Source organism: Nelumbo nucifera, chromosome 2 (assembly GCF_055504915.1).
Source record: "Nelumbo nucifera cultivar China Antique chromosome 2, China Antique-T2T, whole genome shotgun sequence".
Taxonomy (NCBI): domain Eukaryota; kingdom Viridiplantae; phylum Streptophyta; class Magnoliopsida; order Proteales; family Nelumbonaceae; genus Nelumbo; species Nelumbo nucifera.
Window position 1 is genome coordinate 94277783 of NC_142650.1, and position 18836 is coordinate 94296618.

The 18836-nt window shown below is 43.4% G+C and overlaps 1 pseudogene; it reads left to right on the forward strand.

The window, feature by feature from the left end:
* The first annotated feature begins 14940 nt into the window (after positions 1-14940).
* On the forward strand, positions 14941-17921 carry LOC148802538 (auxin response factor 19 pseudogene; annotated as a pseudogene).
* Positions 17922-18836: the final 915 nt, after the last annotated feature.

The following is an 18836-nucleotide window of genomic DNA, read 5'->3' on the forward strand; positions in this document are numbered from 1 at the left end:
TCAATTTCAATTCCGATTCCGATTTCGATTCTAATTACAAACCAAACGAACCCTTAAATGCTATCTCATAGTACTAAATGACTTCAAGCATCCTCATTTAGAAATTCAAACAACATGAAAGAATGCCCTAATTACATCATTAGTATCTTATTCTTTCCTTCCAAGAGCATCTAGGAAATTTTCTTAAAAGCTCCATTTGTTGCAACATAAAACAGGTGAAAATTTTTCTCAGTTATGCTTCGCCCCTTTTATGTTTAAAACTCTGTTTTCAATTCCCTACATCAAAACAAGTCAGAAGGGCCGAAAGCTCTGTTTTCCCTTAACAAGGAAACCCCTTTCAGCAGGAATGCAAGATTACCTGATAATCTGACTCCTTTCATTTGTCTAACATGTAGAAACTACGCCCAAGGCCCCAAGCCTCCAACTAAACCTACTTGATACTTTAGACCCAAGCCTAACCCGCCTAAAACCGCTGGATGCTATAAAAGACTAGGTCCTAAAATCTAATGGAATATACATATTTTAAATAGAAACCTTCATGAAGCACATAGATTTGCAAATTGTTGGATCGTTTTAGGAAGTAGACCATGAACCGGGTTGTATGTTTGTATAAATTCGGTTCTTTTCACTTATTGCGTTTAATTTCTACAAGAGTAAAGTAATAAAATAAAACATGATAATGATCATGCCATTACCATTCCTCAGCTTGGCTTAATGATAACATCTTAGGCTGATGAGCATGTGAATAGGCCTGTTAAGTATGGCAAAGACTTGGTAAAATATGAAATAATTTTTTAAATAATAATAAGAATTAGTTAAATATAATGATATTAAATAATTAATAAATTTAATAAACATGAAATAAGTAATTATTTAAATCAAAATAATAATTATTAACTTAATCTACTCCTACAGGTCTGTTCGGGTGAACCAGCCAAGTAGATCTTTCTATCATCAAAGGGGCATTCAATTATTCAATAGGGCTGTCCTTTTAAGTCCTTGTTTATTTTTTACTCAAAAGCGATCTCTACTCAATTATCTTTGCATCTCCACAATTAGGGTGGATTCGTGCCAAGCTGAGCCGAATACTATGAGGTTCGAGCTCGGTTTGCTAAGGTAGTACAAGGCTTGAGTTCAGTTCGAGCTAGAACCTTGAGTTCTAGTTTGGATCGTCAAAAACTCATAAGTTCGAGCTCGGCTCAGCTCGAGCTCAAGCTCGACTTGAGAAAAATGTTTTATAAAAATAAAAAATTATATATAAAAAATATTTTTTATTTGATATTTAAAAAATTAAGAATTATAATATTTTTATTATATAAATTATTTTTTATAATTTTATTATGGGAAAATTCCTAATAGGTACCCTGTACTTTTGGTCGAGTACCAATTTAATACCCAAACTTTAAAACGCGACAATCTAGTACCCGAACTTTCATTTTGTGACATTCTTGTACCTAGCATTAACCAGCCGTTAAGCGAAATGGATAAAGATAAAAGTGCCCTTCAAGAGTCATCTAATTTTCTTTATCAACCATCCAATAAAATCAAACTAGCAATGCTGCCTATTCCCCGTCTCGTCTTTCCTCACTCTTTCTCCCCTCTCCCTTTATAAACTCCCCGACGGGACAAACAAATGCAACTCAGAAGAAAAATACGCATAAGAAGAAGAAGAAGAAGGAAGATATGGTGAGCAGATCCATCGTACTCTTTCCTTCTCAGCTCCTAATCCTAGTCGGCCATCACCACGGGAGAAATCCTAGCACATCAGATCCACTAGTTTCCCCTGCAGATCACACCATCCCCTCATCTCCCAACTCAAGGATGCCATCAATGAGCTCAGAACCTGGGTATCATCCAATCCCTATCCCCTCTCCCATGGTCAGTCTGGGATACTGCTGACAGTTAGCAACTCACTTGCTTCCCACTACTGCCACTGGCGGTACCGTTGTGAGGGTGACCAGGGAGGTGGTTGTCTCCGTCGTCGTAGTTGGATGGAGGGTGGTACTGGTTCTGAAGGATGGGAAAGATGGCAGTTCAGAAAGCTTCCTATGGCAGAGCTTTGATTATCCATGTGATACATTATTACCCAGGATGAAACTAGGATGGAACCTGAAGATGGGAATGAACCGGTGCTTATTATCGTGGAAGAGTATCGATGGTCCTTCTACCGGAGATCTAACTTATGGGATAGAGCTTAACCAATACCCTGAAACAGTGATGCGGAAAGGATCGAAGGAGCATTATCAGGCTAGACCATGGAACGGGCTTCGATATAGTGGGGCATCCGAGCAGAAGACCAATATTATTTTCAGTTTCAATTTTACTTGGAATAACAATGAGGTTTCTTACATGTACCACCTGCTGAATGCTATACATGGAATGCCTTGAGTCATAATTGGCAACTTTTCTTGTTAGTGCCGAGAGACTACTGTGACAGTTATGGTCTTTGTGGTGCGTACAGTGATTGTGACATTAATGAATCTCCGGTTTTCCAGTGTTTGAAAGGATTTAAACCAAAATCTCCAACTGATTGGAACTTATGGATTGGTTCGGGGGATGTGTACACCAAGCATCTCTGGATTGCCAGAAGGGAGAAGGATTTGTGAAGTTTACAAGGATCAAATTGCCGGATACTAGGTATACTTGGGTGGACAAGAACATTAATCTTAAAGATTGTGAAGTAGAATGCCTAAAGAACTGCTCTTGTACAACATATGCAAACTCTGATATTAGTGGAGGCAGTGGTTGTGTTATTTGGTTTGGTGATTTAATCGATATTAGACGGTTTTCTAACAGTGGCAGTGGGCAAGATCTCTACGTTCGAATGGCTACATCAGAACTTCAAAACAAGATTTGTATCACTTCGTCAACACCTATAGAATCTTCCAAGCCACTCTCATGGCTCTCAAGGAGCAACACTTGGCAGTGCAGGTGGCTGTTAGAAGGTATTGAGGTATCGGCCAATCCTAGCCCTCCTCTTCTAACCAAAAACAACTCTAGCCTTCCTACTAAAGAAAGTTCTAGATCTTGAGCCCATTCTTTTAAGATCATCTTCTTCATATTGTTTCTTTAACTTGGTACCAAAGCCAAGGCTTACAACACCTCCATGTATCTTAAGCAATGAGTGTGAGCTCATCCCTTTCCCAAACCTCTTCTCTGTCTATGAGAATCAACTCAGTTCCCAACATCATTCATTACTTGACAATCAAGCTTAATAGTGACAACTTTCTCCTCTGGAAGGCCCAATTGCTTCTTGTACTTCGAGCTCACAAGTTGATGGGGCTAATTGATGGATCGGTCAATCCACCTTCAGAAGAGATACCTGATCTTAATATCAATAGTAAGAAAATTCTGAACCCAGAATTCTCTACCTAGGTACAGTTAGATCACCTGGTTCTAAGCTGGCTTGTTGCTTCTCTAACTGAGGGAGTCCTGGCACAAGTTGTTGGACTTTCCACAGCTGTCGAAGTCTAGAGTGGTCTTGAAAGGTTATTCTCTTTTCATTCTCGATCTAGGGTACTACAACTTAGGTGCCAACTTCAAAATCTCAAGATGAGAAATCTCTCCATTAGTGATTATGTTCAAAAGCCAAGACCATTGTAGATAATCTTTCTATAGTTTCAGAACCAGTAGCAAAAGAAGATTTGGTTCTATATATTTTATCCAGTTTGGGAAGTGAGTATGAATCCCTCATTACAGCCATCACCAATCGAACTGATGCAGATCAACTCAACATTAGTGATGTTGTTGGGTTGCTTTTGAGTCATGAAGCTTGGCTTTTACAACATATTTTTTCTCAATGCAAATGTTGCTATGAATAATAAAAATGTAACTAATAGTTTTCAAGTCTCTCAAAACTCCTATAATCAAAATAGGAGTGGCAACAACAGTGGCAGTGGCAGGGGGCGTGGTGGTCAGTCCTCAGGCCATGGACAAGGTCATGGAAAAGGAAATAGCATTGTCTATCAACTTTGTAAAACCAGGCCATGAAGCACTGAAGTGTTACAAAAGGCTTGATCTCTCATATCAAGGAGAGAGTAGCTCACATCCAGCAGATCCTATAGCTTTTCATGGTAGTGTCTCTCATAATAGTTCTATGTTTGGATCAAGGTTTGATCCAATCTGGTATTAAGATAGCGACACCACTCATCATATGACACCAGATGCTAATAATTTACAAATTTGAACTGAATACCAAGGTTTTGATCAAGTCAAGATTGGTAATGGAACATGTCTGATTATAAATAGTATAGGACCGACTTCTCTATTTAGCAATCATAATCAATTTGCTTTGAAGAATATTTTTTATGTTCCTTTTCTTACTAAGAATTTGCTCTTTGTAAGTAAATTTACCAAGGATAATAATTTGATCTTTGAATTTCATTCGAATTTCTTTGTCTCGAAGGATCGTATGGGGAGAGTTTTATTCTGAGGACCCAGTAGAGATGGACTCTATCAGTTTCCTAGAGCAGTTCAACACAAGACAGAGAACTTGGCAGATTTTGTAGGCAAAAAACCTCATTGGCAGAATGGCATCAACGACTTGGTCATGCTTCTCTAAGAGTTGTGAAAGATATTGTTTTTAAGTTTGGTATACCTTGTTTTGGATCTCTTAATTGTTCTTTTGTGTGTGAAGGTTGTTAGTTGGGAAAGCCCATTGTTTAAATTTACCATCTTCAAATACAACTTTTTCTTCTCCTCTTGAGTTAGTCTTTTCTGATGTGTGGGGACCTGCCCCTATTTTGTCCAATAAAGGTTTTCGTTATTATGTTTTATTTATGGATGCATATTCAAAATTTTCTTGGATTTTTCCACTTGAGAGGAAGTCGAATATGTTTAACACCTTTCTTAAATTTTAGAATCATGTTGAGACTCTCTTTTCTACAAAAATTAAGATGTTCCAGAGTGATTGGGGTGGTGAATTTTGCTCTCTTTCTTGCTACCTTGATGATGCCAGTATCACTCATCGTCTCAACTGCACACATACACATGAGCAAAATGGTAGTGCTAAATGCAAACATTGGCACATTATTGAGTCCACATTGTCTCTACTAGCGTCCTCCTCGCCGATTTTGCTAAAACTGCAGTCTTCCTTATCAATCGACTGCCGACTCTATGTCATGGTAATCTCTCTCCTTATGAGAAGCTATTTGGAAAACCTCTTGATTACTCTATGTTAAAGGTGTTTGGTTGCAAGTGTTATCCTCTGCTTCATCCTTATAATTCTTACAAGATGGATTTTTAGTCTGCTCCTTGAATATTTATTGGCTACAACAATAGTCACAAAGGGTATCGTTGTTACAACCCCGCTACCGGCAAAGAAAACATTGCTCACCATGTTGTGTTTGATGAACATTCCTTTCCTGGAATGATACCTTCGTCACCACCCTCCAGCTCTACTGCTCCTACTAGCATTACTCTCTCTTCCTTGGGTCTCATTAGTGCTGACAAATGTCCAACTTGCCATGTTGATCCCACTGCTCCTCTTGATCCTGCTCCTGAGCAATCTGCTACTATTTCCTCTGAACCATAACAAGCAGTTTCCACTAGCACTGATGTATTACCAGTTCAGCGCACCAAACCTATTCAGGAACTGCTCAACACCACTTCTGTTGTAGGACCTCCTGTGCGCACCCGTTCCATGGCAACAAGGTCTATGACCTCTAGATCAGCATAGGCTTTATCTACTACTCTCCATCCTCTTTCGTCTGCTCTACTTCATGATGTTCCTTCTCATGAAGAGGAGCCCTCTTCTTACGGACAAGCTACTAAGTCCCCTCATTGGCGCTCGGCATTGGCTACTGAGTTTCATGCATTGATTCAAAATGGTACTTGGGAGCTGGTTCCCTATGATGCTTCTATGAATGTAGTTGGATCTAAGTGGATGTTTAAAATCAAATGGCACCCTAATGGTTCAATTGACCACTACAAGGTTCGTCTTGTTGCACAAGGCTTTACTTAGGTTCTAGGGGATGACTTCATTGAGACATTCAGTCCTATGGTTAAACTTGCGACTGTGCGTACTGCTATCTCACTCGTAGTTTCCCGTGGATGGGACATTCTCTAGTTGGACGTCCATAATGCTTTTTTATGTAGCGCAATCCGGTTGCTCCCTGCTGGAGACGATCTAGCTACCAGCAACGACGGGAATTGAGGAACCTGCAAGAGACAAATCAGAGAACCCGGGGTGGCTTACCCGTCGAGGTCACTCCGATGGCTAAGTTAGCACTTAGTAGAGAGCTTGAAAATGATATCAGAGAATTAGAGAGCTAGAGAGCAAAGATTATGCATACCTTCGCCCCTGGGGTGTGAGGTCTTTATATACCAGAGTTCTCGCGAGTTTGGGTGAGTGGTTCCTGGATCCTCGTTGTGATGGGATCCATTTTCGTATTAGGTGGGGATAACACCACCAACCGGTAAGGTTGCCCACTTCCGCCTGACTTAGGGAGTAGGTGAGCTAATATAGCCGTTACAAGTCATAATCTCGTAAAATGCAGGGTACGGTGGTGAGATCCTCGGGGTTGTGATGCTGAGGTCGGCCTGACTAGGTAGTGAGTTGCGTGTGAAGTGCCGGGCATGCTTGGTTGCGAGCTGCCTAGTGGCGAGCTGCCTCAGTTCGTGTTCTTCAGACCCGACCTGCTCTGAATGCCGAAGTGCCTTAGTACCGAGATGATCTTGCACAGAGGTAGGCTTTCCCCGAGGTGAATACTTTTCGAGGTGGGCCCAGCTATCTGAGCTTGATCTGTAGCGGACTTGGTACCGCTATCCTGGTTGTGAATTGGTAATGAGGTGATCTTAGCTCGATGTAACTCTAGTTTGGGGTAACAGGGTACCTGAGGTTGCTTTGTAGCGAACTGATCATGCTGAGCTGTCACTTATGTCGAGTCACGTCCACGTGCCGATCTGATCATGTTGAGTTGTTACTTATGTCGAGTCACGTCCATGTGTCTCCCTGTTATGAGGTCGGGCCAAATTTCCCTTCATCAATTGCCCCGCACTCCTTGAGCTAGGGGTCTTGATCTGGTGCGGGGAGTTCACGATGTGACAAGTGGATTTGGCTCGAAGCTCAGGCTGCTCTGTTAGATAGGTTGCCGGTCAGACCAGTTCGGCTACTCGCCTCAACTAGGAATAACCTAGGTCACGTGTAGTTTACGTGCAGACATCACGCGATCTATAAATTCCGCGGACACCAAAAAATGTGCTAAACTGTTTTTGGCCTCGAGGGTCGTGCAGCCTGTTTTCTTATGAGCTGTTAGATTGCTTTGATCTTGACTGTTGCTTCTTCGATACAATGGCTATAAATAGGGGGACCCGAGACTCATTTTCTTCACCATAAGCTTACTAGCTTTCGATCTGAGGTCGCGCTTAGCTTCTTTAGCTCGGATTTTCTAGTTCGCCGCTTTCCTCTAGTTCGGTCGTCCTTCTTTGGTCAGTCTTCCTTAGCTTCTTCTTTTCAGTTCAGTTCAGTTCTATAGCTTTCCCTTTTAGTTCAGTTTGTTGTCAATGTCTTCCTTTAGTTTCGATAGCCTCTTAGATGAGGCCGAGGAGGGTACCTCAGCCCAGGTTGATAGCTGGGATGAGGCTACTTTGGGTCCAGAGGTAGTCCGTGGCCCTCCCGAGGTGCAGTCACCCTAGGAGGCGCAAGGGGCCTCGGGTAACCCGGCATCCACTTCTCATCAAGGTCGGGTGTCAGACCACTTTGGCCGTTCAATAATGACTTTGGACAGGCTCCGGGCCTTAGTACACCAGTACAACCTCCTGGGCGAGCTCTCCTATAGTCTCCCTGTAGGTAACTTCCCTTGGGAACACGATCACAATGAGATCGTGATTTTTGAAGAGCAGCTCGTGGCTGGTCTTCGTTTACCTTTGCACCCCTTAATAATAGAGGTCCTAAAGTTCCTTAACATCACCATATACCAGTTACACCCGAACTCCATCCACAATGTAGTAGGGACCATTTTGCTTTTTTATAAGTACTGTCTACCCCTCGACCTCGATATTTTTTCTTCAATCTTGTCTATCAAGAAGAACTCTTCTTGTGTCCTTCGTGAGCATAGGCAGACCTATTGTCTCTTCGCCCGAGTTATAAGCTTTTTTACGAACTACCCAATAGGATCCCGGCCTGGAACCAGAGTTACTTTGTAGTCCGCAATCCCACAGGGTGGCCTTTCCCTACCCATTGGAGGGCTGCCATTCAGGATTCTGGTGTTAGGCTGGACCTGATGACAAGGGAAACGATCCAGTCTTGGGCGGAGCTCGGTGATAGCTATGATTATAACCCTAGCAAGTGCACTAGTTATCAAGTAGTATAAAAATATCGTTCCCACGAGGATTTAACAAAATAAGTATTAGAACTACAGCCTTCCTTAATTATTTGGACAATCAAATTTCAGATTTGAAGATAAAAACTAATGAAAATCAAAAAAAGAAAACAAGAGCAGAAGTAACCAATGCTGAAGTATGTAACGATTGATTGAATTCGCTAGGACTTTTGGTCCACCTAACCATTCCAATGAATATTAATGTATGAGATAACCCAAGATAATTTGTCATTCCCATAATCTGAAGTCTTTCCAATTTTATTTAATATTCTCTCTCGTGATATACTAAAACAACTTCTATCAGGTAACCCTTCGACCTCTCGGCTAGAGTTCTCAAGGTAGAAGTGCATTAAGTTCAAGGAAAAACTATTACATTCAGATGAATCATGTGTATATACCCCTATATACCATTCAATTCACACCATGAATTATTTGGTCTGCTATATGAATTCCTCTCTCGATTCATTCACATAAACCTAATCAATTAAGAGATGGTCACTCCTAATACCATTAAGCAAGATACCTCATAGACTACATGGAAATCACGATCTTGGATAAATCAGAATAAAAATGTATTCATTGTTATGATTAGGCTTTCCATAGTCCTAGCTACAAATAAATCAGTTCATATAGAGGAAATAAAATAAACAAGAGGAAAGAAAGAACTCATGGTGTCGCCCTTAGAGCTGAGGTCTTCTCTTCTCCTTGCCGCCACCTTCTTCTTGCAGTCTTCTTGCTTTCTTGACTGATTGCTCCTCTGCTTCTTGATGCCTAAAGCTGGTCCGCCACCCCCCCCCCCTTTATATAGCTTAAAGGGGAGGGGGTGGTCTCTTGGGAGATTATCCTCAAAATTAGAAAGTCCTAATCTAATCCTATTCTTATCTCTTTATCTAGTGAACTCAATCTCTTTATCTTTCTTGGATTATATCACAAATTTAAATCTGATAGGACTCTTCTCAGTTTCTTGTTCTTGCATTCGTATTAGGCTGCCTCTGCGAATTGGGCTGCTGCAAGGCTTCTTTGCAAGTTGGGCTTCAGCTGCAAGGCCTTCCTACGAATTTTCCCCCACTTTGGGCCCGGATTTTACTTCGATGCAGGCCGAATCTGCGAAAGCCCAAAACATGAAAGTTGTAACTTTCTCTCTTGTATTTCCAGTGAGTCTTGAATCAGCCCAATCAGATCTTGGATACGAGAGTTAGGCCCAGATTACTGAACGGTGCTGAAACTATGAAAAATCATCCGATTTGACTTGCTTTTCTCCTGATGCCTTCTTTCATGTCCTGAACCGAAATACAAGAAATATGAGTCTAAATAAGCACTAATTCAGTATAAAAGACTGAATATTTGGGGATAAAAATATGATAATTTTTATTCGCATCACTTGGCTTCAACTTCGTGGACTACATCGCCGAAGATAAGCTCGTGCAGGATGGCTTGAGCCCTGGTAGGTCATCCTTGGTTTAGAGTAGTACTTCATTTTAGGCACTTTATTCTTGGTAATGTTGCTAATGTCGTGTTCTTGTTGCAGCTCCCATGCACCTCAGTGCAAACAAACTCCTTAGGCGGATGAAGGGAAAGAAGAAGTGAGCTTCGAAAAGAGCTCGCACTGAGTCTCCGCAGCCTACTGTCCCCGAGCCCGAACAGCCCGAGCAGCCCTCTGCAGTGCCTCCGGTAATCGACTTGGAGGAATCATGGAGGACCCCACCTCGTGCTCCTAAGGCATCTTCAAAGCCTGCCCCTACTACAGCAGCTTCTTCGGGCAGTGAGAAAGCAGGTCGGAGTATCCTGACTCCAAAAAACAGCCTCCTCAAAAGCAAGGACACAGTGTACGCAGAGGAGGTCAAGAGCTGGGCTGAACTATTGACCGCTTAGCTTGGGGCTCGGGCGGCTACACACTGCATGGTGGTAAGTCTTGTTTTACTTCTTAAATTTTGTACTTGTGATTTTGCTGGTATTAACTTGTATTCTTTTGGTAGGTGAACTCCACCATGCACACCCTGACGTATCAGTCTGAGCAAAATTTGAAGCAAGCTCTAGCAGTCGAGAGTCAAGCTCTAGCAGCTGAGAGTTTATCTCGCGAGGCTCATACTGAGCTGAACTTGGCTCGTAGCAAGATCCATCTGCTGGAGAGTAGGGAACGGGATTAGAAAGAGCTTCTTACGGTGCTGATGTCGGAGAAGGAGGAGTTGCAGTGCGAGGTGGAGAACCTCGGGGCCCTTGTCAAGGAACGGACTGAGATCCTCCTCAAGGCCATGGAGGAGGCCAAAGTCAAGGCCGTCAAGGAGTTCAAGAGCTCTGAGGAGTTGGAAGGTGAGCTGATCGAGGCAGGGTCAGAGGGCTACCGCAAAGGCTTTAAGCTTATTAGGTGGCTAACCAAGCGCAAGTTCCCATAGCTCGACTTTAGTGCCATCACCACCTCGCGGATTATAGAGGAAATGGCCCTTGAAGCGCAAGGAGACCTGGACTCTGAAGTTGAGAGTGTCGACGAGCTGCTTGACATCAAAGACGCCGGTGCTACTGATAATGCTGGTCCTTCCACCGAGGCTTCAGGCAAGGGTGATGGGCACCTGGAGGAATAGTCTTTCGAGTTGTACTTCATGCCTGCGAGCTCAATGTCTATTTCTTTCTTTTTTCTCCCCCCTTGTTGTAACGAGCTTCTTTCATCAATGAAATACACTTTTTTGCTAAATGCTGTGCAATTTATTTTTCTAACTGAAATAATCGGATGTATGGGTTACCACGAACTTCGAGCTACTGAGCTTGGTAACGAGTAAGGGTAACCGAAGTGGATTTTTTCAAAGTGGTTTCCACCCCGAGCTGTATGGGTTACCCCAAACTATTGAGCTACCGAGCTCGGTAACAAGTAAGGGTAACCGAAGTGGAATTTTTTCCAAGTGGTTGTCACCCCGAGCTGTCTGCTAGGGCTATTAGTAGGGGTGACTCTGGTGAGCGACATCGTAGGGTATGTACCCGGTCTGTTCGCGCATGGGCTACTTATTTAAATGTTGGTTCCCTGACAGACCAGAACTGTGATTGTTGCCGAGGTGGTATAGACATCGTAGGGTTTATACCCGAGTTGTCTATGGCTTAGGCATTAAAAGTAACTTGCCTATGCCAAAGAGGCGACTGGGACTAGTTCACCCTTGACGAAGAAGCGACTAGGACTTAGTTCACCCATGCCAAAGAGGCGACTGAGACTTAGCTCGCCCATGCTGAAGAGGTGACTGGGACTTAGTTCGCTCATGCTGAAGTGGCGACTGGGACTTGGCTTGCCCATGCCGAAGAGGCGACTGGGACTTAGTTCGCCCATGCCGAAGAGGCGACTAGGACTTAGCTTGCCCATGCCGAAGAGGCGACTGGGACTTAGTTGGTGCCGAGGTCATTTGTTAGCTCGGTCTTTTAATCCTTGGACTTCTAGGAATGACTTGCAATCTGCTCTTTAGTTCGGCAATCACAGAAGTGCTCAGGCACCATAACTTTCCGAAGCACCAGGTCCCCAACACAGAAGTGCCGCTTCCTAACCCGGGCGTTATAGTACCAAGCCACTCTTTGCTGGTAGGCTGCGGTCCAGATATATGCGAGGTCTCGTACTTCTTCCACCAGGTCGAGGTTGGTACGAAGCTCGTTATCGTTTTCTTCATTGTTCTATGTCTCCAGGCGTAATGTAGGTACCTCGATCTTGGCTGGGATTACCGCTTCCGTGCCATTGGTGAGGTTGAAGGGGGTTTCACCTGTGGTGGTCTTGATAGTGGTTCGGTAAGCCCATAGTACGTTGGACAGCTCGTCTACCTATAGTCCCTTAGCTCGGACTAAGCGAGTTTTTAGTCCGTAGAGTATGGCTCTGTTCGTGACTTTCATCTGCCTGTTTGCTTGAGGGTGTGCCACCGAAGTGAAGTTCTGTTGTATCCCCATCTCGGTACACTAGTTCTGAAACTTGATATCTTTGAACTGCTTACCGTTGTCAAAGATGAGCACTCGAGGCAGTCCAAAGCGGCATACTATGCTCTTCCAAAAGAAGTTTTGTACACTTCGAGCTATGATTGTTGCTAGGGGTTCCGCCTCTACCCACTTTGTAAAGTAATCCACTGCTACCACCAGGAATTTCCTTTGTCCTGTCGCTGGCAAGAATGGTCCAAGAATGTCGATTCCCCACTCTGCAAAGGGTCATGGGTTGGTGAGGTACTTCAGGTCGACAACAGGTTAGTGATGGATGTTGGCATGCCTCTGGCATTCATCGCATTTCTTGACAAGCTCGAGTGCGTCTGCCTTCATCGTGGGCCAGTAATATCCTTGTCGTAGCGCTTTCTGGGCGAGAGCCCTACCCCCCAAGTGTCCGCCACATAGGCCTTCATGAGTGTCATGGAGAACGAGCTGAGCCTCTAAAGGTCGCAAGCAGCGGAAGTAGGGGAGCGTGTAGGATCTCCGGTACAGCCGTCCATCTATCATGACGTACTTGGCTACCTTTCGCTCTACCCTTCTAGTCGCGTTGTGATCTGCAGGGCGGGTTCTGTGAAGTAGGTAGCTCGCGAGTGGGTCAATCCAGCTCGGCTCTGTTTGTGTAACAGGAGCGACCTCTTCTACCCCCCCCCCACCCCCCGAGAATGCTGGGCCGAGGTAGGTTCTCCATGTACACGGTCCTCATGGGATTGCTGCTCGTGCTGGCTAACCAGGACAGGGCATTGGCCTCAACGTTCTCGGACATTGGAATCTTCTTGATGAAGTATGACTGGAAGCTGCGTAGAACTTCTCTGACTTTGGCTAAATAAGCAGCCATGGTGGGGTTGCGAGCTTCGTGATTGCCAGTGAGCTGGTTGACCACGAGCTGGGAGTTGCTGCAGATGACGACGTGTTTTGCTTGTACCTCATTTGCTAGTGTGAGTCCGGCTAACAGTGCTTCATACTCCACTTCGTTGTTAGATGCCGCGAACTCGAACCGAAGTGTGTACTCCAGCTTCACCCCACTTGGCCCGTGCATAATAACGCCGGCTCCACTTCCTTGCTGATTGGATGAGCCATCTACATGGAGGATCCAGGACTCCTCGTCCCAGGTTGGCCTTGCTCTAATCGGGGCCGGTGCCGCACTGGTCAAAGCCTCCTCTCTGTGCATGAGCTCAATCAGTTCAGGGACTACGGTGCTGAAGGTGCATTCTGCAACGAAGTTGGCCAAGGCTTGGGCCTTAATCGCCGTCCGGGGCTCATACTGGAGGTCATACTCGCTGAGTTTGATGGCCCACTTTGTCAGTCTTCCAGATACCTCGGGCTTGAGTAAGACTTGCCTTAGAGGTTTGTTGGTGAGAACGATGACTATGTGAGCTTGAAAGTACGGGCGAAGCTTTCGAGCTGTTGTGACCAGTGCATACGCCAACTTCTCGATCTCTGAGTACCTGGTTTCGGCGTCTTGCAAAACTTTACTCACATAGTAGATAGGTCGTTGGACCCAATCTACTTCCTTTATTAGTACCGAGCTAACCACCTCATCGCTTGTGGAGAGGTACAGCTTTAAAACATAACCCTCTTCGGGTCGGGTCAGAATCGGGATACTAACTAGATATTTCTTCAGTTCGTCGAAAGCGAGCTGACATTCTTCAGTCCATTCAAAGCCTTTACTTTTCTTAATTGCCTTGAAAAAAGGCAGGCAGCAATCTGCTGACTTGGACATGAAGCAGCTTAGATCAGCCATATGGCCATTTAGCCTTTGAACCTCTTTCAACTTGCGAGGTGGCTTCATATCCAGGATAGCCTTTATCTTTTCGGGGTTTGCTTTGATGCCACGTCGATTAACTATGTAACCCAGAAATTTACCTGAGGTGACACCGAATACACACTTGTTAGGGTTCAATTTCATATTATACTTGCGTTGAATTTCAAAAACACATTAAAAGTCATTTATTAGACAGTTCGAAAATTAGGTTTTGACAACCATGTCATCTACATAGCATTCAACCTTATTGCTGATCAATGGCTCAAACAGTGATGTGGACGCGTATTGGGAGCAGCAACAATAATGATTCGGTGTTCTCATCCTATCCAATTCGACAGCAACAGTCTTATCCATTCAGCAGATTAGATTAGACTATCTTGTTATTCTTATCTTATCTTATTAAGTTAGTAGATTAGATTATCTTATCTTATTAGATTAGGATTACGAGAGAGTTATCTTATTAGATTAGGATTAAGAGAGACTTATCCTATTTTATCAGTCTTATCTTATCAAGATAGAGTTGGAGGTCTTCCTATTCAGCAAGGAGTCTCCCTAAGAGCAGGACTCTTGTAATCTCCTATTTAAGGAGCCACTATTATTGAATAAAGGTATCCAGAAATTCAGTAAAGAAAAGAGTTAAGGAGAGTTAGGGTGATCTCTTGGACAAATCACCACCTAGGCACCAAGATAGGTTCGTCAAGAGCAGGGAGGAACAAGGTAAAACAAGAGGTTTTCCTCGTGGACCGACCCGTGACGAGATCCTATTTCTGGGCCCATAACAAATTGGTATCAGAGCCAACCATTATGGGAGATCTGGAGCAGCTATCATCCAAGGTCCACGACCTCGAGCACCAACTCGTGGAAACCAGCTCCGAAGTACGTGAGATCAAAGACGAAGTGAGGGAGTTGTGACATCTGATGGAGATGTTCCTTTCTAGCAGGGAAAGGAACTCTAAAGGAGGGACAGCCGCTAACGGCCGCCAACCAGATCTGCCAGAGTCTTCCGGCGAACAGCAGTCCGTTAGCCATAGAGCCGCAGTCATCCCCAAGTATAGCAGGTTAGAATTCCCGTCGTTTAATGGCAACGGAGACCCCTTAGGCTGGCTATATTGCTGCGAGCAGTATTTCCGGAATCAATGGATAGATGACAGGGATAAGGCTGATCCTGAAACTTATGAGGTTTATGCGCAAATGGCTCTTCAACCTGTAAATAAATATGACAAGGAAGCATTATTGGCATCGGACATGGGGCTCAAGCAAAGCAAGCAACCCATTGAGTTCTTTTGCAAAACACTTACAGCTAGTGATACGAGCACTCATGGTGGATTTTCTGTACCTCACCGGGCAGCAAAGAAGATCTTCCCACCTCTATATTTTTCAATGCAACCCCCAGCCCAAGAACTAGTAGCGAGAGATTTGCATGATGTTGCATGGACATTTAGACATATCTATCGTGGTCAACCAAAAAGGCACTTGCTGACTACAGGTTGGAGTGTGTTTGTTAGCACAAAAGGACTCCTTGCTGGTGATTCTGTTCTTTTTATAAGAGATGAAAAGTCACAGCTTCTCCTAGATACAAGGCGTGAAAGCAGACAGCAACCAGCCCTTTCGTCATCAGTCATATCTAGTGATAGCATGCATATTGGAATTCCTGCTGCTGCCGCCCATGCTGCTGCAAATAACAGTCCATTTACAATATTTTATAATCCAAGGGCCAGTCCTTCAGAATTTGTAATTCCGTTATCAAAATATAATAAAGCAATGTACACCCAAGTTTCTCTTGGGATGAGATTTAGGATGATGTTTGAGACTGAGGAATCAGGGGTACGCAGATACATGGGGACAATAATAGGTATCAGTGATTTGGATCCTGTGAGATGGAAAAATTCACAATGGCGCAACCTTCAGGTTGGATGGGATGAATCAACAGTTGGTGAATGTCCAAGCCGAGTTTCAATTTGGGATATTGAGCCTGTTGTAACTCCATTCTACATTTGCCCACCTCCATTTTTCAGGTCAAAATTCCCTAGACAATCAGGGATGCCAGATAGTGAATCTGACGTAGATAATGTTATCAAGAGGGCAATGCCTTGGCTTGCAGATGATTTTGGCATGAAGGATACTCAGAGCCCAATCTTCCCTGGCTTGAGTCTGATCCAGTGGATGAATATGCAGCAGAATCCCCAGTTTTCAGTTGCTCAGTCAGGATTTTTCCCATCCATGGTTTCCTCTTCTGCACTCCATAATAATCTTAGCACCTATAACCCCTCTAAAATGCTAAACTTTCAAGCCCACATCTTGTCTGCACCAAATTTCCAGTTCAATATTCCAAAACTAAATCAATATAACTCACAAGTTCATCAGTTACAGCTACAACCCCTATCATGGCCTGAAAAGCAGCAGGAGACTCTTATTGGTCCGCAGCAACAGCAACACCCTCAGCCACAGCAGCCAAACAACCAACAACAGCAACAACTGCAGCAGCAGAGGCAACAACATGATCAGCAACAGCAACAACAGCTTCTCCGAGCAGCTATTACTAGTCCCAGTGTAGTTGCCCCGAAACTGTCCCCTAAGTTCTATGGGCCCTTCAAGGTTCTACGACGGATTGACAGTGTGGTCTACCAGCTGGAACTGCCAGAGACCAGCCAGATTCATGATGTCTTCCACATCTCCTTGCTGAAGCCATTTACAGGTGTTCCTCCGGACCAAGTCCCCTCCCTGCCACCCCTGAAAGATGGCAAACTGATTCCACAACCTAAAGCTGTCATCCGCTCTCATTTCAATCGAGGAGTTCTTGAAGTCTTGGTGGAATGGTGTAGCTTACCATCGGCCGAAGCCACATGGATCCTATTGACAGAGTTCCAGGCCACATATCCTAAATTCGAGCTTGAGGACAAGCTCTTAGTCCAAGAGGGGAGTAATGATGTGGACGTGTATTGGGAGCAGCAAGAATAATGATTCGGTGTTCTCATCCTATCCAATTCGGCAGCAACAGTCTTCTCCATTCAGCAGATTAGATTAGACTATCTTGTTATTCTTATCTTTTCTTATTAAGTTAGTAGATTAGATTATCTTATCTTATTAGATTAGGATTAAGAGAGACTTATCTTATTTTATCAATCTTATCTTATCAAGATAGAGTTGGAGGTCTCCCTATTTAGCAAGGAGTCTCCCTAAGTGTAGGACTCTTGTGATCTCCTATTTATGGAGCCACTATTATTGAATAAAGGTATCCAGAAATTCAGTAAAGAAAAGAGTTAAGGAGAGTTAGGGTGATCTCTTGGGTGAGCCATCTTCCTTTTTGAATGCTTTAGTGTTGTCTAATGGGGTGGAGACTGTTTTGCATCCTCCATTTTGAATTTCTTCGAAAGAGTTTCTATATACTTCTTTTGTGGGATGAGGTTCCTTATTCTTCTTGTGTTATTTCAATTCCAAGAAAGTAGTGCATTAGGCCCAAATCGGTCATCTCAAAAGTCTTCATCATGTCTTCTTTAAACTTCTTGACCATCTTCTCATTATTTCCTGTATAAATGAGATCACCGACATATAGAGAAACAATGAGAGTGTCATTTGTACCTTGAGTCTTGATGTAGAGTGTTGGCTCACTATAGCTCTTCCTGAGTCCTTGCTCCAAGAAGTAGTCGATTCTGTTATACCAAGCTTGTGGAGCTTGTTTTAAGCCATATAATTCCTTCTTTAATATGAGAACTTTGTCTTCTTGTCCTTGCACCACGAACCCTTGAGGTTGCTCCACATAGATTTCCTCCTTAAGATAGCCATTGAGAAATGCAGATTTCACATCTAGTTGAAAAGTTTTTCATTTCTTCTGTGCAACTAGTGCTATCAATGCCCTAATTGTGTCAAGGCGAGCAACTGGAGCAAATGTCTCATTGTAGTCGATACCGTATTATTGAGAGTATCCTTTGGCAACTAGCCTTGCTTTAAGCTTCTGGATTGAGCCATCTGAGTTAACATTTGTCTTGTAGACCCACTTAACTCCAATAGTGTCTTTGTCTTGTGAACGATCCACAAGCTCCCAAGTCTCATTTTTTTCAATCATTTTTATCTCTTCATTCATAGCTTTTCTCCATCTTTCTTCCTTAAAAGCTTCTTCAAAGCTTTCTGGTTCTATGATCATCAAGTTGCATGTTTCATATATTTTTGTTAAGGATTTAGTTCACCTTGGTGATGAGTCCGGAGTAGACTGTGAAGCTTGTTCCGGTTCCGATTGTGTTGGCGAACTGATTTGATCATGATCTTCTTCAATTCCTTGACTTGGTAATAGAGGCAAGTTGATAATCTTTCTTTCAACTTTTTTTTTCTCCCAAATGTATGCAGCATCCTCGTCTAATCTTATGCCTCGACTGATTATGAGTTTTTCTTTTCTTAAGCTATAGACTCGATAGCCTTTTGATTGAGTGCTATAGCCTAAAAAAATTCCTTTCTTAGTCTTCTCATCCAGTTTGCCTCTTTTCTCTTGTGGGATGTGTGTGTAGTATATGCACCCAAAAACTCTGAGATGCTTTGCTGATGGTTTTTTCCCACTCCAAGCTTCAATTGGTGTTCTATCTTGCACAACTTTAGTTGGATATCTGTTGAGCAGATAGACAACAGTGCTTATTGCCTCTGCCCAAAAAATTTTGGGAAGACCCTTTTCCATGAGCATGGCTCTTGCTGTCTCCATAACTGTTATGTTTTTTCTTTCAGATACTCCATTTTGTTCTACAGTGTACCCGACTGTGAGTTGATGCTCCATGCCTTCATCTTCATAGAACTTGTTGAATTCATTAGAAGTATATTCTTTGCCTCTA